Raw genomic sequence first — 25,967 nt, forward strand, 5'->3', positions numbered from 1 at the left:
AAATCTGTGGGTTCAGATAAAGACAGTTTAATTAGACAGAAAAGGATGGAATAATAACAATAATAGAATTAGAATGTAGAAAACAAGTGATTGCTCACCACCCACCAGCTGACACTCAGCAGTTCCTGAGCTGCAGCCTCTGACCACTTTCCCCCTAGTTTACATGTTTAGCGTGATGCCATATAACATGGAAAATCCCATTGGCCAGTTTGGATCAGCTGACCTGGTTGTGTCTCCTCACAGTTTCTTGTGCTCCCAGTATATTAGCTGGTGTGATAGTGAGAGAAGCTGTCCATGACTAAGTGTAAAAATTAGCAACAGCTGAATCATCAATGTGTTATCAACATTATTCTCATACTAAATTTAAACCATAGCATTATACCAGCAACTAGGAATTATCCCAGCCAAAACTAGGACAGTAGTTGAAAGTAGAAAAGCTTCAGCTTCTTGGTTGACAAAATAGAAGTAAAGCTAGCACACAAAGGTGACTAGATGACCTTAGCCAAGGTAACATTTTCTCACATCCTATTCTTGAATGCTTGCATGATCTTGCTCTTGGTGTGTTGTTCCTGATTTCTCCCCTCCCCAGCAGAAAGTCAAAAGCTCTTTTCTGATGTCTTTTTGGCTTCTCATCAATCCTGCTCAAAGGTACACAGTTCATAATTATGGCCTTCCTATGAGAGAAAGGCTTATGAAGTGTATTTTTAAGTGATTTCTGAAGGCTGTGTGGTAGGTCTTTGTCTCCAGGGGAGCCCATTTCAGCCCCATCTCACAGTGCCATTAACATAGAAGCCATAACAGCCCATTTCTTGAGATACTCAGGGAGCATAAAATCAAGGAATACATATACCAGGTGGGGAATGGCAGCTGCAATGCTCTTTGCTTCGTTGGCTTGTTACTAGCAATCTTTGATTCTGAGAGTGTGAAAAATTGAGTGCAAAATGCCACAAATCATTGCTAAAATATTTATGAACACAAAGATGTAACGATAAGGTTTCTGATGCTGTTATCATGATGAGTAACACCATGTATGCGACCTCAGCACAGTCCGCTCAGTGCCACTGTAATTTTTGTTCAAAAATTATTCATCCCAGCAGAAGGTCATGCCATCTCAGTGGGTTGTTATGAATTTCCCAGGCAGTGTGTGAGCACATGTTTGGATTTAATGAAAAAAGCCCACTCCCATAAGTTAATGATAGAGGTTTTTACAAGGTCTAAGCAAAGCAATTATTTTAAAATATAAGCCAACAAAACATTTTCTTTGTTTGTTTTTCTCAGAGTTATCCTTGACTTTCAGAGCTGGAAGACAGCTACAGGCAGGAGGGCAGCCAGACTAGTCAAGGAGGGGCTGCAATTAGTTTCCAAAGCCCCTCTGAGTTGTATAGGGAGTGCATGAACACCCCCCCCTGAGGCTTTGGTGAGAAATAAGGTACCCCTCTATACATTTTAAACAGGATCTGCCCCCAAGTTCACCTGCTAAATCAAAGGCAAATCCTGGTGGGAAACAAGCAGGAAATGAGACAATGCCAAAGATAAGGTTATAAAGGAAACTTTGGGGGGAACAACATGAGCAGCCAATAACTGGAGACCACATCTGCCTGATGGAAATCCAGTGAATAAGATTTATCTTTCCCAGACAGTGCTGAAGAACAAAGAAAAAACTGAAATTCTTAGAGATACGCAGGAACTGGGAACATGGGTTTTCAGCATGCACACAGAGGAACCTAGCAAAAAAGAGAAGGCTTTTTGCCATACCAGAAGTGGGAGCAAGCAGGGGGAGAGAAATATGCAATTGTGTTATCCTTTTGCTGTGCACAGATGTAAAGTTTTATTGAAAAAAATCCTTTTTTTTCAGAGATGCTTTATGCAGGTATTGAACATTGGGGCTATTGTGGGGCTAACCCAGACAACAGAAAGGCAGAAATGACTGCCAAATCACATACTAAGAAGGTTCAAAATAAGTAGAGTCACTCTGGCTTAAATGCAGACTGCTTCATCACCCTGATGGATTCATCATGTCTTGCTTCTGCTCCTGCTCCAGCCTTCACACCAGGTGAAATGGGTACAGAGGTGTCCAACGGCAGCTTGAGATCTCTGTGTCCTCTCCATGGGTTCTGATTGTTTCTCAGAGGAATCACTAGCTCAGCTCATGAAATGGATTCATTTGGTTGGTTGGTTCTCCTCCTGCTCCCGGTACTGGATTTCCTGACACTGCCAGCCCTGCAAGAGTGATGAGGCTGGTCCCCTGAGGCAGCTTCCATAGCTGTTGATGGCAGCCTTCCTCAGAAGTCCAGTGTCAGGCTTCCAAGAGTGAGAAGACAAGATGGAAAAAGAAACTCAGGAAGAAAATTTTTTTAAATTTTTTTTTTAAAAGTGGGGAAAAAAAGAGTAAAGGGGAGAGCAGAGAGAGCTGTGTGAAAGGAGACTGAGAAAAAAAGATAGCATTCCATTTTACATTTTAGTCCTCTTCTTTATATCTCACCTGTTTCTTTTTAAACATTGCAGAGTTTTTGTGACGCAGAATAGCCATCATAATACCCTTGTGCCTTTGCACCTTCAGACATAATGCCTGAGACCTGTATTTTTTTGTCATCTAAAACCAACTGAAAATAAGAACAGTATGGCAAAAGAAGTAGGATAGGGTTTGTGTTTTAATGCAATAGTCTTGGAGAATGCCTAAGGCTTCCAGACTGTCTTACAGAAACCTGGAGGGTCACATTTGCTCTTCAGTCATGTCTTACAAATTTTATACAATATGGCCTTTCTCTTGTCCAGAAAACTGGTTGTAATAACTCTTCCTTTTTTTTCCCCCAAAGTTTCTGATGTGGTGTGACATGGAAGAAATAAACTTATGCCTGCATTGGGGACACATGGGTACCATACCAGGTGAAGCATACGCATACATGCAGATTGCAAAGCTGGTCCTGGATCACTCTGCCTGAACATCACCATCGAATGCTTCTTAGTGCCCCATTTCAATTTAGATTGACTAAGTAGTCAAAAGTCTGATTTTAGTTATTCTGATGTAAATCTAGCTAATTTTATTGTGGTACATATAGTTACTCCAAAAATGAGGGTAGAAGAATTTCCTCCAAATTTCACCCAGAAATATTTCCAGCTGAGATGAACATAATATAGTTTAAAAAGTTGACTGTAATGTTAGGTTGTGATGCCCATAAAAATGACTTCTAATTCCTTTCTTTGATCTTCAAAGTCAGTTTGTCATTGGTGTATCTCAGGTTTTATGTTGTCTTCCCAGTATTGATTACATACTTAATTTCCAGTAGATTAAAAGGTTTATTCTTGTTAATCTATTTTCTACTGGTTTAATGGATTTGGGCATAACAAATTCAAAGATGGTCAGACCCCAAAATACATGCTTGAAAAAAAATTATATAAAACATTCTAATCACACTGCTCCATAATTCCTAATTAAAAGTCTATTTTTCCTTGATGTAAAAAGGGAACAGTTAAATATCAGCATTCATATCAAATGAATCTTACTCCAGCGAATTTAGCACAGATTTAAATAATGAGATATGCTACACTTCAGTGTAAAATGATCAGAAAACTGATGAAAATTGCAAAATTGGGCGGTTTTATCTAATTTGGCAATACTGGTCATGCAAATCCCAGTCATTTGGCAAAGATGATATCAGAGAAAAGCTCCTGATAAAAACTGCTGCTGTTCAAGGTGATATAAAGCAAACATCATAAATACAGTGCCATGTATTGCTTAAGCAAAGCAGGTCATATCTCAGAATTTTCTACACAGGTCATATCTCAGGAGATTTACTACAGACTTACTGAAAGGTTTGTAGCTGTAACCTGATAGGATGTGCAGCCTTCCATTCTCTAAGCGTTGTATGCCTGAGGGAGGTTTTGTTGACTTGAATAGATTTTCTCCCAACTGGTACCAGCCTAAGTGAAAGAATCAAGCTCTGCATGTAGACATTCTGCTGGTTAACTAAAAACCTGAGGGAAAATTGGATGATGGCATTCATCATATTTTCTCCACCCCTAAGATATTTTAAGATATGATCAGATGCAGTGCAGGATGCTTAATCTTATTTGCATATTTTCCCATCATTTTATTCAAGACGCTGGAAAAAAAAAGTTGCATGAAGCAAGTATCTCTTTTCATGGATAACAAATGGGAAAGTATTTTAAGGTGTGTTCAAGGACAGTTCTGCTCATTTCAGACTTCCTTTGGTGGTTCAGGCTTTGCAGTTTTTTCAGCCTCCGTGGTTATGCAGGACATTGAAAGCTATTGAAAATTTCATAACATTTGTACTTGAGAGACATGTGAGTGTAGTAGTACAAGTCCGATTACTTTGGTTTAAAATATATTAATGCTACAGATTATTTTTTTAAATGCAATTCATTTCTGGCTTCTTTGTGATGACTTGCAGAGTGGTTAATTACTGCTTGGAGGCAAAAATTGTGGCACAGAGGTCATTTTAAAAAAAAAATATTTAGGGAGTGCAAAAAAGAGGCAAGGTTGGGGTTTTTTTTAGATCTGGTTACTTTGTCCAGAAGGGGATACATTTTTATAGCATGCATAAAGCAGAAATATTTATCTTGAAACAAAACCACACTGTTTTACTTTCCATTTTTAGAACCAGCTGTTTGATTGCTCTATAATACTGTTAGACAGATCTTTCATTGTTAGTATTTTCTATTTCAATACTTTCCCTGCCATTGAACTGGAAATTTTAAGGTTATTTGTCTTAATATTATAGGTAATTCTCAGCTCTCCCTCAAATTCTTTTGATGATACACAAAGAAAACTTCTGAAGAAAATGTGGTGAAGCTATAAGAAAAATTGAAAAAAATCTAATTTTTTTTAATGTTTTAATTGCATTAACTTCATATTCCCTCAAAATAGTCTTGAATTTGACACCTGCTATGTTAATCCAGCACATTTCCTCTCATCAGCATCATGCCCAAACTTGGCTGCCTCCTGTTTCCCAGGAAACCTTAAAGAAACTGGTTGAAACAAAAGCTGCAAACTCTGATCCAACAAAGTGAGTCAGGTTTTTAGATGAGCACCTCAGCCTAACAATAAGCCGAGCAAACAAATTTGCCATTTCAGAGACCTGATTAGAAATGGGATTTGCTACTGCCTGCCTGGAAGCTGGTAAAACACAGAGGCAGAGAATAGGACTCTTGCATCAACTTTGTTAATGGAAACCAAGGGAAAACCATTTTCTCAAACATATGGGAGCCCAAACAGCTTATTCTTTAATGGGAGACATAAATACTCATGTTTTCTTGGAGTAAACTAGAGGTGTTGAATTTTGAGAATTTAACAAGAAAAAATGTGTGTTTCTGGTTTAGGTGCTCAGACTCCTACCCAGAAAAAAACCCCTTGTAGTAGATATTTATCATTCCATCTGGATTGCATGCAATTAATAGTCTGCTTTTTTTTTTAAATTTGCTTCACACAAAAGGGCATTTTTCTCCATCTTTTTCTATTTAATCCAAAGTTTAAATCAAGGTGTCTGACAATGGCAGAGAGCCCTGCCTTCATCCCAGAGCATCTGTTTGTTTCCCAGGTTCTATCCACCAAGAAGTCACTTTTCACCATGCCAGGCCACGGTCCATCCTCAGTAAACTGAAGCAAAAATGAAGCCATTGGAGATTTACCTGACTTCTTGATATCTCAGAGTAGTCACTTTTTATTAATTTGATTAACTTAAGGCTAAAAAGCCTTTATGAAAAACTGGGTTCTAACAAGCTCCGAAATAGATTTTGCTCTAATTAGGCGCTTGCCTCTCCCATGAGAACAGATATGCATTCACAGATACACACTTTCTACATTGCTAGGATCTTTCTCTCTGCTGGCACAGGCTCCTCAGTTACAGGATTGTTTTATGTGCGTGTGGGATGAGCTAGGTAGATTATGATTTCTTATTTTACTTTTTCCCCACATATTTTATATGTACCTTACTATCACCCAGGAATAGCAATACCAGGTCATATCAAAAGCCCAGTAGCTCATTCTCCTCTGTGATTGGAGCTAAAAATAGAGGCTTAATATAAAATTTAAGATTTAAGGACAGCATGGAGTATTACGTCCCCATTATACACTCTCAGTTTCCAATTTTGTGTTACTCAGGGAGGTCAGCATGACTTAGAAAATAGAGATAAATTCCAGTCTTTAAATTTGTTTTAATCTCTGAATATTCCAGACTTGCATGACTTGCAAGGATAAGAAGAAAAACAGCTCTCTGCTGCCACTATGGGAGAAAGGGGAAGAGCTATTTTGGGCATACTTTACTTATGTAAACTAAATTCAGCCAAATATGCTTCCTGTTGTATTTTTCAAAGGGATATTAAATGGCACATGAAAATGTATTTCTTAAAGAGGGACTGAAATGCACCCTGTAACCGCATAGCATCCCAAAGCTGCACTCCCATGCACCTAAGAAGTTGTAGGCAAGTGTGGAAGAAATACCACCAGTATGTTACATCAGATTTTCACTGTTAAAGTTTCTAATGCCTTGAAGTTGAAAAGATCAGGAAGAAAAACTTATTTCCACAATCATTATCACTAGGTTACTTGACAGATTAAAATTAATTTCCTTGAATTGAGTTATCTGGTCTGACCTGGTCCATAGGGTGACTGCATTATATTCTGATTTCTGCCTGCAGAGCTCATCTTCCAAACATATAATTTTAATAAAATTATTTTTCTCTTTTTACTGTCAATATCTCCCACTGAATGTCAGAACCGTTCCTTACCAATTATAGTTCATATTCTCAGAGGTGCATGAGTTGTCATGTTACACACACACAAGTCTTTATCCCCCTTTCCCATTTTTACACATACTTTTTATTTCCCTCCTCCTCTCTTTCTCTTCCATGCAGCTTTGAGAAGACCAATTCCATCATTAAGACCCCAGTGATGTTGCACATGGAGGGGACAGAGTGCCAGAGCACAAATCTAATGTGTGATGTACACACACGTGTGCAGCCTCAGGAAGCCCATGCTCAGCTGAGCAAATGGCTTCACAGCAGGGCTGTCAGCCAGGAACTAAAGATTCATGTTTGGCCAGAAACAAAAAAAGGTAAAAGATATGGAACTATGCTTTCTGCATGTAATTCAGTATATTTGGATTAAGCCAAAGGCTTTAAACAGCTCTTAAGTCCAGATGGTGAGAACATTTATGTATGTGCTGATGTAGATTTTTGAACAACAAACCCAACAATAAACAACTGTTTCAGTTCAGGAGATGTGCTGGAATCCCTCAAGTTTTCATTTTCATCTTCTTGCCTTGGCCTAGGAAGCACAGGACTTGAACTCAGAAGGCCAAGCTTATTTTGTTTCCTTGGCATGGAATTTACATCTATGTCCAAATGATAATTTTTGTAATCAAATATGGAAAGAACAGAGATACTCTAAAGCAGAATATATATGCCTGTAAATTCTTCAGGAATTACACAGGGGGTCTGCCAGAAGCCTTTAAACTCTGTTATTATTAGAATAATTTCATAGGCCCATGTATCCAGCTGCCCACTCTCATGATTTTATCAAGAATCTCCCGGTAGCAGACACAACATTCTCTTCTGGCATCTGGAGATTACATGACAATTTCCACTTTCATTTATAATGAAAAAAGCTCCTAAGTTCACAGAGAAGATCTTGAAACCAGGAAAAAAATATAAGCAGCAAATAAAAAGACCACATTTTTAAAAATTGATTTTGAAGTCCGTCTCACCAGAGTCTGAAGGCGTCCCTTATGATTTCAGGCTGGTGATTACTGCAAGCAGTTAAGGCTTAGCTCTGAGGCTGGCTCTGACCCCTGCAAAATTGTACAGAGCTGGGATTTAGGATCTTGGCTCTTGGTCTGACTAATCTAGGAAATAAAAGACATGTAATAAGGAAGAAAGTACAGCTAGGGAAACAAGACATCTAGTACTCAGTGAGGGACAAAGCCAAAATGAGGGATGAGCCCTCCGCAGAGACAGAAATGGTAGCAGTATCTTGGTCACAGTACACCTGGTGGTCCTCACCAGCCATTAATCACTTTGGGATTCTTCAAGATAAAGAGACTTCCTTGAGTACCAGTTATCATTACTGAACCATGCAGATCTGTTTTCACAGCTTGATGCCCTGATGCCCACAGCTAGTGCTGCTTGAAGCAGTGCTCATTCAAGCCACCTGCCAGTGCAACTCCACAGATCAGCCAAATGCCAGGATTGAAAGCATGTCTATGCCTTAAAATTAGTTTCTTTGCAATTTAAATTAGATACATCAACCTAATGTTTGATGTCCTTAGTGACAGTTTGAAGGACATCCCAAAAAAAGAAAAGCCTGTCCAGACAATGCTAGCACTTTGTAAGTTGACAATAAATCTCCCCATATCTTAATTTGCAGTATGAGGAAAAATAGCAAAACTTTAAGAAAGGTATTTAATTTCTACACTGATAAGAATCTCCTTTGTAAAACAGAAAAACATTTCACTCTTTTCAGACTAAAACCATTCTGAAAGAGCTTATCTCAAAACCCCTTTCCCCATTTCATTAAGTGCCAAGATTTTATCAGGCTGAGTCAGGTGAAGACCAAGGGGCAGGAGAGCCCTTCACAGAGGAGGTAGGTAAAAATGCATACTTCCTATTACCCAGTTTGAAGTGAAAGGGAGTTGGCCTGCTTTTAGCATTTTAGTTTTAGCATTTGCATGTCTAGGAGTGACCTCCTTCCTCCTTCACAGAGAGTGCTGACTGAAGGAGGTTGCTTTGGAGGATCAGGAAGGCGTTCTTCCAGCTATGCCTACAGACCCTCAGCTCATCCCATCTTCTTCCTAGCACCACAAAGGCACAGTTAGGGCATTAAATTTCAAAGTGTAACGCTCCCATTAAAGCACTTCACAGAGCCATTTAGCTCAACACACTTGCAGTTGCTGCCCAAACTGGAGTTCAGCGCACCACAATAAGATCTGGAGATGGAGAGAGGCTGTGCGTGTAGGTCTGTTTATGATACCACCCTGGTGGGAACTCAGTGAACTCATGCTCTAGAGCAACTTGGAAAATAGCTGGCGCATCAGTTTAATAAACTTGCAGTTTATGTTGCCTTCAGTTGCATATGTTTGGATCAATGTCTTACTGTTCAACCCATTTGTGTTACTGGAAACTGCACTTATATTTTACTTGGTTTGAAAACACAGCTATGCACTATATTTACTGCCACTCAGCACTTTTTCTCTGAATCCTCATCCATTTCCCGGCACTGCAATACCCTCTTTGCCCTTGTCAAGTTTGAAAGTTAACAGAGCTTTTCTTCAGTGAGTGGCAGGCTCATTGGCTGTCAGTCACCAAATGGATGTGATAAACTCTTTTTTAACAAAAATTTTCTGAAAAGATAAATTAAATTAATGCTTTACCTTTGCTTTGGATTGTTCACTGAAATTCAGCTAGGACTGAACCTGTAGGTGAATTTGTATACAGTGACGTGGCCCATTCAGGGGAGAATCCCATTTCCAGGGATTAGGGTAGGAATGAGACACCATCTGTCCATGGTGTCTAGGCAATATGGGGGAAGCTGGTCCTAGTAGCACAAGGCTGATCCTGTCCAGCCAGGGCACACGTGCCTCCAAGAAGGCATGTGCTTTTTTTACCATGGCTGTCTGAGAAGAGGAGGTTTAGTTTCCAGGTCGGTCTCTACTGGTCTGCTTTCGCTGTCTGACTTCTGTGGCCAGGTTAACTTTGTCGCGATCCATTACCTTTACATACTTAGGGAAAAAGTCTCCCTTATACTTCATGTTCCAGGGAATGAGTGAGTGTGCAACAGCAGAATCCTGCCCCTCCCCATCACAGAGCATAACCAGAGATGGCAGGCACAGCACAAGTTCTGACCAAGAGCTGCTAATTATCTTGTAGTCATTCATAAGCAGCATTAAAGTCAAACTTATGAACTTCTGCACCCACAGATTCTTTGCCCGGTCTTATAAAGGACTTGATTTCATTTCCAAAGGCTTCCAGGACTCAGCTTCTCAGCCTGCCTATCCCCTGCTATGCTGACAACTATTTTTCCCTCATCCATATATTCAAAGCAGAAGCTAAGAATGCAAAGGTTATTCACTTCCAAAAGCCTCTCTCCATGGACAGGTCTGTGATGTCTCTCATGATGAATAGCGCCATGCTGGCATGCAAATTTGCTAAATGTAACCAAGGAAACAGAGTCCTAACTTAATGCCATATGCTTCTCAGAGCATTTGCTGGAGGCAGAATAGCATCTCTGGTATCCGTATGCTGTCACTCACCTCTGGGAATGCAATGTAAAAATGATTATATATGTATAATGAAGAGTAGGAAAGAAATGTGTTGTTGTATGTAAATACACCCAGACAGTCCTCTCAATGAATGGTCTGATTTCATCGGGAAAACTGATGGAGCAGAATAACAGTACTGATTTGGTTTTGATTCCCAGTGGAAAGCAGAGTAGATTCATAGGAAATATGCCACTGCTTAGGCCATCTAGGTAAAAATTTTTTGTTAACATGGGTCTGGCCGCATGGAAAGGTTTAACACGTTGGGAGGGGAGCAAGATTATGGCATGCGTGGATGTCAGTGCTATTTTAAACAAACAAACACAGAAACAAACAACTTGAAATTTTGAGATCTGCTGAATAATAGGGGGCTGATGAGAGGAATTATGAGTTACTGAATAAAAGCTTGACGCTGCCCTGATGTGGCACTCTTCCATAATATACCCAGACTAGAGCCTGCTGAAAGGGGTTATCTGGGACATGAACCAGGGAATATGAACTGTAAAGGAACTTGAAAAGGGGTGAAACTTATGCCTGGGTTTGGGTGATGCTCATGGTCTCTGTGAATGCAGCACACCTTTCATAGGTTTTTGTTCCTCATGTTTTCTACCATGCCAGCACTAGGCCATGCTTAACAGTCCACTTCCAGCCTAACCACCTCTAGCAAAGCCATACCAGGACAGGACAACAAAAGGACTACGCTCACCCGTGAGAAGAGCAGAGTTCATTCCTTTTGAGAAATCTGTGCTGTAGACATGATGTCAGTGTGGGTCAAGCTAACAATGAACCTTTGAGAGCAGTCAGAGTGGCACAGCGCAGAGACAGGAAGCCACTGGAGAGCTGTGAAGATACATGCAGTTCTACATGCAGTCAACATGCAGTTCTAGGGTGGCAGTGGGACAGGGGAGGGGACCATGCTGGAGTCAGCAAACATAGAGGAAAGAGACAAGGGGTGATTGTGTGTTGCAAACTCTTTCCATGAATTAGGTCTTTCAGAATGAGCACACTTTTGACTAGAAAAATTAATAAGTTACAATAAAAAGCAGGTAGGCAGGATCCTCTTGTCTTCTCTCAATCCCTGACATTCGTCTCCTGCCTCTCTGGGTTCCTCATTAGGTTCTTTAGGTTTAGAGGTCAGGGCTCCATTCTGCTAATCCTAAACCCAAATGTTAAAAATCTTTTAGACAGAAGTAATAATCTACCCCTTACTCAATGGACTGTAATATAAAGCATCTCAATCTATATCTGTGAACAGGACACGAATAAATGAAGAAACACACATAGTATCGATGATGAATGGAAATGTTTTAGCTGTTTCAAGTGAATTGCAAAAAGGTTGGACCATTCAATACATTTTGAAGGAGAACTGCAAAACCCGAATATCTCCCCAAAGCTTCTGGAAATTTATCTAAAGTGTTCCAGAATGCTGATGGTAGGAAATGTCAGGCAAAAATGCCTTTCTATGATTTTCAGTATTTCCTGACTTCCTTTAAACCAGAAGTACCAAAAAAATACCTGTGGTGTTTCCATAATTCCACTTTTTCTCCAAACACTGCCAACATGTGAGAAAACATATAATTTAACCCTATTCCTAACCTCAAAAAATGTCATATTTGAAAAGGTCGAGTTAAATGTTACTTCCTGTTACATGTGTTGTTTGTGTCTCCTTATGGCTCATCCATAACTTTTGTGACAATCCCAATGCACTTTACACCAGCTAGACTTCTGGAATTTGTTTTTTGCACATTATGTTTTCTCAGCTCATTCTCTAAAAAAAGGATGTTACACAGAACAGAGATACCTTTCTTATGTGGGTGGTGACCTACCTGATGGTGGCCTTCAGGTCCCAATCTATGTCTCAAGCCCGAACAATGGCACAGCTCTTTATGACTCAAAAGTCAAGCAATATATACTAATTTTGAATGTATCAGTACTCAGTATCACACTGAGTGAAATCCAGCAAAGCCCAAAACCTAATGCGTAAGTGCCAAAAACTTTTTGGGAGGTTTATGAAATCAAATTGAGTTCCAAGTTCTGCACGTTCGTGACAAAAGAGCCTCATGTGGCATTATGATGTCATTGAGTGCCACCAAGACTGGGTGCAGACTGACTGAATGTGGAGCAACCGGAAAACCTCTTCCATGAGATAGCATTGATGCCAGGATAAAAGACAAGGAAGGTGGCATGTTAGCTAGAGAAAACATAATAGCCATTAGTGATCTATGGGCTTAGGTTATTCTGTGACAGTACAAAAAATACAGCAGGGAAAGATTGGACATTGACAGAAGAAAATGCAATAATTTTATAAAAAATAGCAATCCCAGCATCATTGTCACTAAGAAAATCTGAAATACCAGACAGATAGACACTTCAGAAGATTAGAGAGACAAGGAGTATTTATTTAAGAAAAATAAGACAGACATATACAACATAATGAATAGTACCAGCAATGCCAAATGGGTTCTCTTATTTACTCTACTTCTTAATTTACCTTGTGCCACATTAGAAGAACATAAAAGTAATGAAGGAAATGTTGGAAGTTAAAACAATGAACGCAGATTAAAGCAAATACTTTTTATAAAAATATTTGTGAAATAGCACTTTCCCTTGAATGATTTCAAACCATTTTAATGAAGTTAGGCCTCAGACTAACGTTTGAGAGGACTACACAAGAAGGTGATTTGCAAAGACCATACAAAAATTTGTATGGTAGTTGAGAGAAGAACCCATTTTCTTTTTTTCTCACTGTCTCCAGACAATTTAGAATTGAACTGTAGAGTTGCTACAGGACATTGTTGAAAGAAGTGACACGGAACTTTTCTGCATCTATTAAGAACTTTATATGAATAGTAAATCAGAAGATAAGACTCTTTATATATCCTTGTGCAAGCATGTGCATGAGTTTAATCGCATGTATACCATAGAAAAAGAGGTAGGAAATCCCCTAAGGAAAGAAATTCAAAGGAACCAATCTTATGGGATTAAGTACTTTACAGTAGTGGCCATAAATAAAAGCTATTTAATTCATTAAAAACAAAACAAAAACCGAAACAAACATGCAATAAGTATTTCTGCAGCTATTGATAAATATGGCACGTCCAGACTACAACACTGTGGAAGAGTGAGACAGAAAATGATCCATTGTGAATACTCTGAGTAAAAGCTAGAAGAACTCAGTTGCTTCCTCTTGCCCAAATGCTAACAATAATAGTAGGGGAAAAAAGAGATTGTTATCTTGTGCAAGCAAAAAAGCAATCGAGTGTGGAAATTATTTAAGCTTTAGTGATACACCGTATGTTTCAACCCCAATTTAGAACCAGTACCGTTCTTACTGGTAAAGAAGCTACTAAGGAAGAAATTAAAGTGTGTAATTAATGTTACAACATTACATTAACACATAAGTAATTTCTCTGGCAGGTCATACAATTCACATGCATATTTTATTAAACTGTAAGAAATAATTTTCTGAGTGACCCTGATCTTCCTTCATGCTTTGAAGTTTGAAAGCCAGCAGTATAGCCTATAAGTTTAAAGAAATTTAGAAAGAATTGCGAAGTTAAAAGGTACTTTTGATGTTTGTTCTTTCTCTTCTATCACAAGGGCATTCAATACAGAAGGAGTAGAAAACGTTAATGCCTATGAATTTTCCATAGCAATCAAGCTCATTTAACTCTTTCTAATCACTTAATATAAAAGGCTGGAAAGTGCTATTCATTTCGAAGGAGTGTGAAGATGGTGCTAGGAATTTCCTATCTTGTTGCCCACAAATTCTTCTCTTACTGTCCTTGCACCCATTGATAGGAGTTACTGCTTGCAATGAGAGTAAGCACCTTCAGCTCTCAAAGTACACAGCAGTTCTTCATGTCTCTCGAGGTCAGATTCAGAGAGCACCCCTTTGTCCCAGAAGCATCTCCAGTATTTTTGGTCACACAAAAAGGCATCAGATTTCCAGATAACCTCCACCCCTTTGTCCAAACAGTCTTATCCCCACCACCCAGACAACTGCATCCACAAACATGCTGGGTTGCAATGGGACACATCTGTAGGGCATAACTGTGGTATGTGGTGGTCAGTCAATTTTTAGTTTCTCTCTTTTAAAGAAAGTTGAAAGTTGAAATCTGGCTGATAAATGGGGCCAGGCTGGCTGTGCTGTGAATACCTTCCCTTTGTCTCACTCACAATTCTTCAAGTCTAATAGGAGCTGAGCCCATATTCTGGCACGTAACTGAGGAGAAAGTGCAATTTGAGCAGTAAATGAACACCAGCACTGCTGAAGTTCATGTGAATTTCCCTAAGGACAGATATTCATTTTACAACTGATAAATCTGTATCCATTCAGAACATTTCTGACCAGTAGCAACAGCAGGTGGAAATATACCATAGAGCAAATGCCTTGGTGGAAATATTTCATCTTCAGGTGTGGCAATGCCAAAGCTTTGTAGCAAACCATACACTTGACTTTTTGGAGGTTATTCTTGGAAGCATTCTAAGTTTTGAGCTGAGAAGGCAAATGCAGCTAGTGAAAGAAAGTATCTCACGGGGAGATTTCAGAGAGCAATAAGTTTGAAAAAGGAATCAAAGATGCCTCAGCAAAGGTTATAAATCCAGCTCTACCCTGTCTCCTGAGCACAATGTTTCAAGTAGTCCCACCCATCTTGTGTACTTAAGTGCAATTTCCCATTAAAATTGAAGAGTCAGAGATTAAAGGGGTCGTGGGTTATTAATCTCCACACTGAACTCTATCTGGTACTTAAAGACAGCAAGGAACACACCCACAGGCGCTTGAAATAATCCCTACATGTATGTCATGTGAAATATCATGAGATTTTAAAAAGCACATTTAAATCAATTAATCATAATCATAATTTTATAAAGGAGATTTCTCAGAAGTATTGATTTAAATTCCTGCTAAACTGTTAAATAAAATTACCTGGCCACCAAAGATGAGGTTTTAAGTCTCCCAGTTGGTGTAACAGTCTCTGTTTGCCAGCTGTATTGTAATAACCGAAAAGTTAACATCTCTGACTTTATAATTATTTGAATTTTAATGAACAAGATGAATTAAATCTTTCAGCTTAGCTGCTTACGCTGTGAACTAGCCTGAGTTCCTGAAAGATAAGAAATATATTGTGCTTATTCAACAGCTTTTCTGCATGGAGACAGAGGGAGGAAAAGAAGCCAGGTTTCTGTGGAATTTAAACTCATTATTAAAAAAACTTGATAAGAGTAATTATGAATATGAGAAGTAGAATTAATTATTGAGTCTGAGAAGAGCTCCAAAATGAGAACATGGTTCTTTTACCATGTCTAGTGACAGTGTGCTTTTTTAAAGGGGAGGTGTCTGTCTGGGTGCCACAAATTATATATATGCATCATAATATTATTTCATTGTAGCCACAGCAGTCTAAAAATACAGCTGAAAGAGTATCAAAGCACACATAATTTCTGCCAGTTTTAATTCTTTTTTCCTTGTTGCTGAAGCTTTTATCACCCTCACTGGTATCTACATTTCACACAAAAAATATTGAATGTCTTTTAAGTTTCTCCATTTCCCTCAGAATGAAAGGGATGCTGGTACATTGGTGCAATTTGCCAATAACACGAGCAAACTAAATGGGAGATAAGTAGATGGTGAAGCTGGCTCATTTCCAGCCTGTAAATTCATTACTAGCATGGCAGATCTTGCAGCCAAAAGTATCAGCTCTTCTATGTACAACAAAATAGAGAAGGCTATGACTATTAATATGAATCCATTTTCCTTTTCGAATTCTGCATTCTGCAAGTAAAACAGACACGGGTGTATCACATACATACATATATACATACATGCATGCAGACACGTGCAAAGACTGTCTCTCTTCAGCTACATTGATACTGTTCAGCATGGAAATTTACAGCTCTAAGTGGGGGATTAGCAACTACTTAGGGATTTAACCTCATTTCTATGCAAAAATTCCAATCAGAGCTTGAATAAGGAGGTATTGATGAGCTAGATACATCTGCAGGTGTTTCTATCCAGTACTGCTTTTCTCTTCCTGCCTCGTGCTTTTCCATGTTAAACACTGGGAACAATGTTTTAAACAATGGGAAATGTAAGTCTGTACGATCATGTGTCTTTAAACTGTACACACTGCAATTCTTTGAGGGAGGATTAGTATATTTTTATATTGGTGTTTTTTCCTATCATGTAATTTTTTTCTCTGTGACATTTTTAGCGTGCTAAACACTGGAAAATGCCTTCATTCCCCAGAATTATAAAATAGTCTTGGAAGAGTAAAAGAGCCTCTCTGTTGCATACCTTTAAGTTTGAATATTTTGATTTCCTGTGTAATTTCAATTTCGTTGTGAATCAGAACTATCTACAGTAAACAGAAAGCGGAACTGGAGCTTGCTGATATTATGGTCTGCCAGGAACAGGAGCTGTTATTGCAAGTCTGAAGAATTTTATACCTCTCTGATAGCTTGTATACCATCTGAATCTTATTAAACTGCTTGTGCCTGACCTGAAGGCTGGTTCCTTACTGAGGAATCTTAATGCTAAAAACAAAATAGACCTTAATGAACCACAGCTTCAAAGAGAAATAATAGCAAATTTGAATCACTACTTGGAAAGGATTTTACTATCAGCAGTGATTAACGAAATAAATAATGTGCCAGGAAACCAACTGTGGACTGGTACATTTGTTTGTTTATGCCTCTGTTTTGACTGCCTGACTGGTCTTTGAGCTTCTTTATCCCAAAATGTGTGCCTCAGCCTGATGCCAAGAGTAACATCCTTGTTCCGTTCACAGTATGAAATACAGTAGGAGGTCAGCATTAGAGGTACTTGGAAGAACTGACATTGCATATATAGTAAAATTATCAAAAATGCAGCAGATCAATGTACAAGAGAAAGCAGAGCTGTGAAACGTTACCCAGCAGAACTATAGATACAGAATTGTTGTTTCCCCTGCTGTAGAAAATGGTCAGCCACTCATTAGCTAAGGTGGCACTAAAACTGTAATTTGCACTCTGGTAAATGTAGTTGTAGTATTCTGATCTGCCCCAAAAGACACAGAATTGTACAATCACAAAAGAAAATACTCAGGAGATTTCCTAGTCCATACCTCTTTATCAAAACTGGATCTGCAATCCTTAACCTATTTCAGATAGAATGTTCTTCTAGTATTTAAATGACTTAATGCAAGAAAGAATGTATTTGTAAAGCTAAAGAAGACCAATCAAACAGCTTCTGACTGATCATTAAATTATCAACTTGATTTAAAATCCTGACATAGGTTTGCCTCCTTTCATTCATGAAATTTTTGCTATTTATTCCCTGGAGGTTTCCATAATTCATACTCCAGGTGTACTTAAAGATGACAGGTCACAATTTTACTGAGTCATTTTTAATGATGATACAGAACACAGATGTTCTGATTTTTTAAAGCTGCTTGGAGATCTAGACATTGAAATCAATAAAATCATAAACCAGGTTGGATGAGCTTTCAGTGAGATTGAGATAAATGGTCACTGAAGCTGTTAGAGGACACGTGTGTGTGTGTGTGTGTGTGTGTGTGTGTGTGTGTGTGTGTGTGCACACTCTGCATGCAGGCAACACATACCTGACTTACTGAGGGCAGGAGCTGGACTGTAGGAGCATCATTTTGGGGCTATGCAGTTCCACCCACCATGGTGCCCCAGTTTTCAGACACTGTGGGACCTGCCAGCAGCAGGTCTGACTTCAGGCAGCATCTGTGTGATGTGCCATCATATCTTCAGATAGTCTCTGTTTGCCCTACGTATAGAAAGAGCAAGGAGAAAATTCTAGCATAAAAGCCATCAGGGCTGAAATAATTTTGACCCTGGAGCAGCAGGTTCCTAGCATGGCATTGTTATAAATGACAGCTACAATGCTGTTAGACTTTCAAATGGGGAAAAAATATCTTTTGGACTGAAAATTTTCATGCCCTTGAGCACTTTATTTTTTTAATGACTGTAAGTGTTTGAAAATACTTTCAGTGTGTTCTCACCTATAGTTTATGCATCTGCTATTATGATGTAGCATCAAAATAGTAACAGACTTGAATTTTAACCATTGCTCAGTTTTGCCTTTGTGTGAAGTGCAGGGATAAATTGTTTTGCAGCCTGACATTTTGTGGGGTTACAATATATCCCTTCCACACCTTCTAAATATAATCAGTTCCGTTTACAAGCCCAAATATTACTGTTATGGATTCCCCTGCTACAACGTCCCCCTTGCATCGAAGAGCAAGCTGTGGCTCTGCCTCCTGCCTGCCCAGCATCCCCAGGAGCGGATTAAGGCACCTCCCGGGGCGCGGATCTGTGGTCAGCAGCAGCCGGGGCTGGGCACGGCGGTGGCACAGGCACAGGGAGGGGAGCAGCCGCCCTCCCGGGGGGCTCAGCTGCCTCCCCTGGCTCGGACATCAAGGGCTCAGGAGCAGAGGAAGGCGAGATGGCATCCTGCTGCGAGAAGGAGGAAGGAGGGAGCCGCTGGGCAGACTGCGTGGGGAGAGGCTGCAAAGGAGCATTTTAGAACACCCGGTAATTTTGGTAAATCTGGGCATCATTTTGAGCCTTAATCCATTCCTGATCATAAACAGTGAAAGCACAGACGTGCCGATGACAGGGGTGAGAGGGAAACAAAACCCTAACACAGGCAAGTATTCCTTTTGGTATTAAACATCCCATAATGACAACTGAATTGACAGCCAGACTGGCAACCCTGGAGTCAGAACTCAACTAGAGTGTTGCAACTTTGGAGCTCTTGCTTTGCTTTCCAGACCAAACCCATATTTTTGTCAGTAAAACAGGGAGATTGGACTCAGATGTATAACAGCATTATATGATTGAGACAGAGGTACAATTTTTGCATTTTTTAGTTATTTGCAGCCACAGTTCATTTTCTTCATGCATGCGTTGCTGCAACTTGATTATCTAAATGTCTCAAAAAACAACATATAAGCCATTGGATAATAAAAGTTTTAAATAAACAATGTTTCATTTTCAGTGTGAATTTTTAAGATAAAGGAATAAATTTTGTGTTGCAGAAAACGGGCAGCAGGGACTCAATGAATCCTGACAGGCAGATTTACTCACATTTTCAAAGTGGGTGATGGGGAACTTCTGAATATTCCTCTTCAGACTAATAATATATTACAAAAATCATAAACCATTCTCTCCTATTAGCGGCTTTCATGACTTTTTAGTTTTGCACTTCATTGAGGAAGTGAGTATTAAATATCCCCCCTGGTAAGAGCAGTATAATCCCGATTTATGTGCTATTTGTACTCTTTCATATTTATTTTTCCAAACATGATATTTTCTGAAATGTTATTTTGAGTGCCAGTTTTACCTCCTGGCAAAGTCAGGGTGCCCTGGAGTGTTTAGGTGAGGTGTGCCCCAGCACTGCACAGTGGTGCTGGGCTGACAGAACTGCCTGACACAACCTTCTGCCATTTGTGGGTGTTTGCTGAATTATGCGACCACCCACAGAATGGTGAGATGCTTTTGAACAAGAAAGAGCACCTCTCCCTGCTATACAGCTTTACATTTGAATTTCCTGTGTAATTACAATTTAGCTGGGAATCAAAACCATCATCAGAAAACAGAAAGGGATTTCTCATCTGTTATGTTGTGCCAGGAATGAGAGCTCTTCTTAGAAGTCTGAAGAGAGCTGTGCTCCTGCAACTTGAGATGAATCTTCCTAAATTGCTTGCGACCAAGTGGAGAACCAAAGCTGATTTCTGTGCAAAGCCTCCAGTATGATCCCTAAGACAGTCTTCAGAGCAGCAGTGGAGCGGCTCTCTTGTGTGACCCAGTGGTGAGGCTGTCACTAAGGCCCTCAAAATGCCTTCTTTACATTATGCAGTAACTAAACAGCTCATGTGAAAGTTCACCTAAGCTACAGCTCAGCAGGGAAGCATTTATCTCAGGAGCCTTAGTTTTTTACAGTTAGCCAAAAAGTATGCAGTGACTCCATCATTTAGTGTTTTAGCACATTGTAGGTGAGACACCCTGCTCTCGTTTCAGATCTCCATTGTTTGTTAAGCCAGGAGAGGAACAAAGCTCCCCCTGGCTTGTTTCCCTGCTTCCCACCTTAGCTGGGAGCAACTTACCTTCCTGCTCCTACTGCTCCACAAACATGGTTAAAACATCCCTTAGACCCTAGAGCTCAGATCTGATTCATTCCTGTAACAATTCCCCCTAGGGGAGCAAGCTATCTGCTATCTCTCACTTTTGCAGAAGCCTCGCGGTGATCTCCCAGTGCCGCCAACCCCAACAATCTGTGTGAGAAAGGTGGGAAAATACATATACTTATTACTTTCTTCTTCTGCAGTGCATGCTGCTTTTCAGATTCCTCTTTTCCTACAGAAGTATAATGCAGCTAGAACCCAGTTTCCCACAACACTCCCCAGTGCCAGGGGATTGATGCCAATTCACCAGTTCCTAGTAAATAATTTCCTCCTGAGAGTCTGCCAGACATGTTTCCCTCTAAAAACCTCCAGCCACCCAGATGTACCCAAATTACACGTGGGGAGATCTTGATGGGCTTAGAAGAAAAAGATAAAGATGAAAGGTTCCCTATTCTGCAGGTATCTGGCCCTCTTGTGAAAAGATGTGTCTGCAGGGAATCCAGCAGCAGACCTTACATCCGAAACATGTCATCACCTTTTCCCCATTCTATTCTGGGCAAGTCACTCCATATCTCTACCTTAAGAAGATTATTACCTTTTCTTACCCCAGCTTCACAGTAGTGTTGTATTACAGCTCTGATGCTGCAATATTGGAGCAGCCTCTCAGTGAATCTCCACCACATTAAAAGGCAAACAAGCATGAAAATATTAATCAGGGAATCTTTTACATAGAAATAATAAAAGACTTACTAAACAACATATTAAGCTCCATATATAGGCCGTTTTCTCTAATGTTCTGGAATGTATCTAAGATTTATATGAAATCCAGATGAGTCAGTTTTTCTTCTTGCTTCAAGGTGGATGGATGTTGATGAAAAACTAACCTGGGCACCTTTGCAAAAGGGTGTGCCAACAAATAATGATGAACGAAACAAAATTAATTATTTTTTTCTAAATCCATCTGGCCTCAATGAAGTACCATGAAGGAAATTAATAATAAAGAAATGTCTTTTTTTAAATTTGTTTCTGAATTAATCTAAGTAGATTATAACATCTGAAAAACTGTTAGTAACATAACATGCATTCTCATAGCAACATTTCTTTGTTGTGTGTTACCCAGCTGAAAATGAATCACAAGAGTCTTATACAGATTAACAAAAGCAACTATTTCAACATCTTCACAGATGTTATAACACACAAGATGCCCTTAGCACCACAGCAGAATGCCACCATATAAATGTTTTTCCCTTAAAAATGTACGTTGAGTCTTTTGTGTCTTTGGGGCATATCAAGGATGTCTCACTTCCCCCCAGTTTGATTAGAATCAGAAGTAACACTGTATGACATCCAAGTAGGAAGGTGCAGAGACTGATGCTGCCCAGCACACAATCTCTGCAAGATGTGTTTGAGGGGTCCCTCTTGCTTTTCAAGAGAGATGGTTATATCCCACGTGTACAGGTGACATCTGCTCCTAATTAATGGACTGACACTTTGGTGAGAGTCACGACATAGGTGAAATATGATTTAGGCAAACCAAAATGGTTTAGCTGTCCAATTATCACAGAATTATTAGCTTAAGTTAAGAAGTTTTACTTTGTACAACTTTGATAAATGTATTACTTTGCACGTTTGATAAAGACTATACACTTGGAAGCACATCCTAAATCTTTGCAATACCAGCAAAAGTATTATATAGAACAGTACAATTTGTAAGTTTTCTCTGCTGCTGAAAACTGTTTCACCTCTAGATCTGGGTGAACCTGTGATGATGAAAAAATAGAAACACTTTTTCTTTGGCATGAAGAAAAAAACATTATCCTCCAAACTGGATTAAAATGGAAAATTTGGCCTTGAAATTAAATACAAACTTGGGAATGGGTGTGGCTTTGGCCCAAGGCTTCTTTTCAGATACAGGTCACATCATTTTGATAGCAGAAATCTGTAAAGAAATGTAATGTTCAAAATTAATTTTCCCTGCCAATTATTCACCTGAAATCCTGACAACTGTGTTTTATTAAATCGTGTCCCTTAGTGGGGTGATTTTTATACAGAATTGCAAGGGTTTGAAACACTTTTAAACAATTTTTTATTATATTTATTTGTATATGTGCCTGTGTTTCAAAAAATACACATTTCTTGAAAAAAAGATGTGTCATTATAGGTGTCCCACAAATGACATCCACCAAAATTGCTGCATATCAAGTGACACCTCTGCTTTTCTGCACTATATCATAATTCTCACTCCCAACAGCTCTTGCTGGAAAGGAAATACCACATTTTACAAATGTTGCCTAGTAGCTCCTGTTAACTGATGAAACTACTGTTGTTAATTTTAGGGTTGCATATTAAATCATAATGAGTCTTGTAAAAGGTAGTAGGTACCTCTTAAAACATGCAAGTTGTGTAGATGGTGGATTGCCTCTGATAAACTGTATTTTAACCTGCTCCAAAAGTGAAGTAAATTTCAAATGCTTTTATGTGGAAAAGGTTTCTACTTTTTATTTGATGTTTCTTTTTTTTGGTTATTTGAAGAAATCTGTAGGGGATGGAGTCATAAAAATGCATTTAAAAAATGTGTGAGTCTAAACAGAATCTAGAGTGAGAGCTGACACCATGTGCTTAGATCAGCCTGTGGTGCCTTTGCACAGCAAAAGTCTCTCAGTAGAAAAATTCTGCAGCAATGCCATGACACAGAAGGAGAGTTACAAGCGATGTTTCGTCTTTCTCCTTGAACTGACTTCTGTCATCATCAAAATCGAAAGGAAAAGGATCTGTTTGGTTAATTTGCCTATCCTCCCTCTGCAGTACTATCACCCAGTTCTTTTTTTTGCCCTTTACACTTGGGCAAGGTGATTCAAAAGATCCCAGTTTACAATTTCATAAACTGTGCTTTGTAGGTGCTGGAGACATTTGTGTCTGGTGTTTGTATAAGCTCACCATTATCAGGCTTCATCCCACCTTGCTGAGATATTCCTAGCCTTAAATTAACACACCTCCATTTAGATGCTGTCTCAAGGGCCTAGCAGTCTCTATGTCACTTTCTACATCAGGTTTTCAATCCCCTCTCTCAGCAACTGCAAAAGAGGAACATAAATGCTACAGGATCAGATCTAGACTTACCTAACCCACACTCACTATTTTGATTCTGTCAGGACCAAAAGCTTCAAATAAATATTCAAAAGTGGGAGACTTACAAAGCAGCTTATCTCTCATTTAAAGTCCCAAGAAAACAGCTGGTCAAAATCTTTGAACACAGGACATATGACTTCCCGGGCTCAACTGAGTTCAATGGCTGATGAACACATCTAAATGCGACATTCAAAAGATTCATAGTTTCTATCCTCTACACTTACCATTTTTCTTCTTATTCCTGTAAATATTTTCCATTTAGTGTTTTCCAGCAACACCCAGCAGAACATATTTCCATAGGTCATTTGCTTGTTAATGCAATGTATTTTCTTTAAAGTTTTTGTGTTTCCTATATTTGTCCTTTATCCAGCAGCTCTGCTCTTGTACTTTTAGCACTCTATACAAATTCTGCTTGCCAATTGTTTTAGACTATCCTTATACATAATTACTCTAGTTGCTACACTTAGGTAAATTGGTTTTTACTAAATAATTTTCTTTTTTTTTCATTAGCCATTTTTACAGGACTGCTATTTTTTGTTTCTATGAGGCCTTTTGTCTTTTGAATAACCTTTTTTCCCTTCCATCTTCAATCTACTTATGACTCTTTTGATTTTTTTTAATCAGAAATTAATACAATTTACCACAGGAAGGCCTTTTTCAAAATACAAAAACTCTTAATGATGTCTTAGCACAGACTCCAAGTGTTCTTTTGAGATATGAAGCCACAATGAATTAGAGCCCAACCTTATGCACAAAATATAAAAAAAAGTCTTTTCAGTCTGTGCAATCTTGCTGTTGGCTTTATGGAACTGTCTGCCCAGATACTGCCAATTTAGTTATGTTGTGAGTTTTCCAGAGTCGTCCATAATCCTGCCAAATAAAGCAATTTTGTGCCATATGAAAATTGTCTCAGGTTCCCATTCTCCTTACCAAATGATTATAAAAAGGTTTTAACCAACACAGTCTCATTAGAGGCAAAATGCTCAGGTCAATAACTGTACCTATTGTTGAAAATGTACTGAAAATGTTCTCATGCTATCCACCTTCTAAGAACACAACTATTCTTCTCATTTTATGATTAATTTTATTTTCCTAGCAAGTTATGAGTGATCTCATCAAAAGGCTGTAAGAGTCCACAGAGAAGTTTTCTTTAATCCAACTCAAGGTGCTGTAGAACATAATTGGACACAGAAAACACGACTGACCTTGCCACACTTACGCTGAAAATTTGTATATTTACATATTTTCAATGATTTATAACTATGTCCTTCTATTTTTTTTTGCCATTGTATGAGCCTCTTGAAATAAATTTGATGAGTTCACAAACCAGTTTATGGTTGGTGAAACCAACACAAGTGAAAACTTCTGCATGCACCTGGGGAAGGACAATCCCATGTGCCAATACAGACTGGGGTTCTGGAGAACAGCTTTGCAGAAAAGGACTTAGATGCCCTGTTTAATTTTAATGAAGTTTTAATTTCAGTGCTATAGCAGCTATAATAGTTCCTTTTCTACTCATTCTGATTCACAAAATCAACATGTCAATGTGCCTAAGAAGATGGTGGTTCCCACTTTTTTTTGCTGATGAAGAAGGCAGTAAGAAGGATTTGTCTGCTTTGATAAAAGTTCACTGTCTTCCTGTCTTCCTGTCTTTGATAAAGAATTATTTCTTGTTGCTTTTTTTTTCTCCTGACAAACTTGTTCCCATCTTTCTTGTTTTCCAGAATATAACATTGTTTCTCACCACTTAGGCCTCTTTCTGGACTGATGTTCCATTTTCTGAAGCTGAATAACCAGCACTGCAGTTTTATCATGGAAGAAGCTAGGGGTTTATATATTGCTTTCTTTTTTGTTTAGGGATGTGTATGTTTTCTACTACTTTGACATATTCTGCTTAGAGCCCTTAAAGCCTGTTCTGGAAACTTGCATTCTCCAACTTTTCATTATAGAATATTTTTAATTTAATATTTTTAATGGTTTATTCTTTTTCCCTTATTCCCTCAGGCTACTTTTCAAAGTCAATCTAATGCAAGCATATCACATGTTTGTATTCCTTTAATTTGGTTTTGTATAGGAATATGCATATCCTACAGTGAGTCCCTATTCCCAGTACAATGCTGCAAAATGCCACAAAAGTCCATTCTAATTCAGGTGGTTTTCTTTTTTTCTTTTTTTCTCTTTTTTTTTTTTTTTTTGCTTTGACATTAATGATCCTTCTATAACTGGGACTGAGCTTTTAAAAATATGTCCACTTCCCTTGAAAAACTGACCCTTAAATATTTTTCCTTCCTCTCTGTCTCTTGTACCGCATTGATCCATTCATTCCTGCCATTCATAATCATTTGCTATCCAAAGTCAGAAGTAAGTGTGTCACCTTGACCCCGGTGCAATCATTCCCCTCACCATTCTAGCCCAAAATGGTTCCTCACAT

Source organism: Aphelocoma coerulescens, chromosome 2 (genome assembly GCF_041296385.1).
Source record: "Aphelocoma coerulescens isolate FSJ_1873_10779 chromosome 2, UR_Acoe_1.0, whole genome shotgun sequence".
Classification (NCBI taxonomy): domain Eukaryota; kingdom Metazoa; phylum Chordata; class Aves; order Passeriformes; family Corvidae; genus Aphelocoma; species Aphelocoma coerulescens.